The sequence below is a fragment of the Olea europaea genome, chromosome 7, assembly GCF_002742605.1.
Source record: "Olea europaea var. sylvestris chromosome 7, O_europaea_v1, whole genome shotgun sequence".
NCBI classification, from domain to species: domain Eukaryota; kingdom Viridiplantae; phylum Streptophyta; class Magnoliopsida; order Lamiales; family Oleaceae; genus Olea; species Olea europaea.
The window spans coordinates 6,782,029-6,784,234 of NC_036243.1; positions in this window are offsets into that span (position 1 = coordinate 6,782,029).

Here is a 2,206-nt window from a genome sequence, read left to right on the forward strand (position 1 = left end):
TTGTCATCTGAGAGTTGGCACCAACCTCCAATACATGTATAGTTATACCTACAATGCAAAATTATATGAGCAAATACTCTAATAAGTACATGCATGAATGCATGATCATGAGTATAATCCTCAATTCTTTCTTTCACTCCGCTCTTGTTCTAGATATTCATGCAATTTCTCAATATCTCAACATATTCATCTTTTATTGAGCCTAAATCTTGATATACCATATAAGTTAAAATATCAATATGTACAATAAATAGTGTATTATCCACTAAGTCTTTGCCCATCATGTCTCAACCACATCTCAGGATATTTAGAGGATGTTTTTTGTGTCAATCTACAATTTCAAGGCCACCAAGGAACGTCATAAGACTCACCTTGTTAGTGAAGAATCCTAGACATCTTATCTCAACTACCCTTGTGATAGTCGAAGTCTCAAAGTGTATATCTATTGGACACGAAGTATAATATGGTACACCCTATGTAGGGCCGGTCATGTGATTTTCAGGGTCCGAGGCGAAGTTTCTAAATTAGACCCTCCAAAAAAAATCTGATATTTTTAGCCACCGCCTGCGAATTGTGGCGAAGAATAAAGAAGAGGAGAAAATGGGCACAAAAGAGGAGGAAGAAGAAAAAGCCCAATTTAGAAGACAAAAAAAAATATTGATTTTTCTTTTACATCATTTCACACAAAATAAATAAATAAATAATTTACATCTGGGCCAAATGAGCCCCCTTCAGTTTTGGGCCTGAGGCAATGGCCTCATTGGCCTCTGCACAGGATTGGGTCTGACCTTATGTACATTCTATTATATTCGATATAACTATCTATTCTGAATATCATATCGAAATATTCACCATCATCTCTCCTTATCTCGCTCAGGGGCGGACCTATTCACGGTCCAGTGGGGTCAATTGACCCCACTGAACCCTTAAATTTTTTCAACTGAAAAGCCCAAAATGGTAGAAAAAATAGCAGGCCATAGTTCTTGTTTCTTAATTTTTAACCAAGCTTGAACCCACTGGACCCATACAATTAAAAAGCCCAAATAATAGAAAGGTAGCACCATAGTTCTTATTTCTTAACCAAGCCCAGCTACCCAACAATCTAGAGTATGTAACATTGAAAAAAAGAGGATTGTGTATTCTCTTCCCAGTTCCCTCCAATTCTCAGACCTGTGAGTGCGAACCGAGTGAGGTACAAATGCAATTTCAAATTCCAAACTCCAAAGTGCGAACCGATTCATCATATTTTCAAAGAGGAAGAAGAAGAACTGATTGAAGAAGCAAAATTTGGCAATCAATCTCTCTTTATCTTTTTATTTATGTTTTGGAAGTTATTTATGCAATATTAAGATTGTTTATGGACTAGTGGTTGGATACTTGAACTCAAAAATTGGTATTCTGATTTTGTAGCATTCCAGATATAATTTAAGCTATTGGGTCCTTGTTTAATGTCTACCATTAACTCATTTAATATATCATTACCTTTTTAATTTCTATGCTGACAGTGATGGTTCATGGTTTGAAAAAGGAATGATAAATCTTAGTCATTGGATGAATTTTTAATCTGTAAGACAGTAAACATTTTTTTTGGATGAGGAAGACTGTAAACATTTGATGGTTTTCCTTCCAATAGTGTATTCCTTTTGTGATTAGATTCAGATTTTATCTAATTATTAAGGCCCTTAAATGAATATTTTCCATACGAGAGGCTGGAATCCAGATATATGTAATATGTTGAAAAAGATAGATATGTAATATGTTGAAAAAGATGTATTTAGTAAAATAGATAACGAGACTATTATAAGCCGTAAGGAACAATTGCGAAAAAAAAGTATTTCATTTTGAATATTATCATTTTTGTCTACTTTGAAGTTATTTTTTTATGCAATTTCGTCTCGCCTCCGTTGAACCAAAGTCCTGGGTCATATCTCTATTTTACATGTTATGAGGGAACACGTCTTGAGGCCCACGCAATTCACTTCTACTGAATACTATAGTATATCTCATGCTCCATTTATAAGTCATAATGATATATGAAAGTATTCTAATAAAACTCATTTAGAATGGTAAAATCATATCTTGACTATTCTCATAGCATAAAAATACTAAGGGACAATATTATATTCCGCATAACTTCATGTAATCATATTGGAGCATATTATAATATAGATACTATTATTTGCATTGCAGTTGAACAATTACTTTC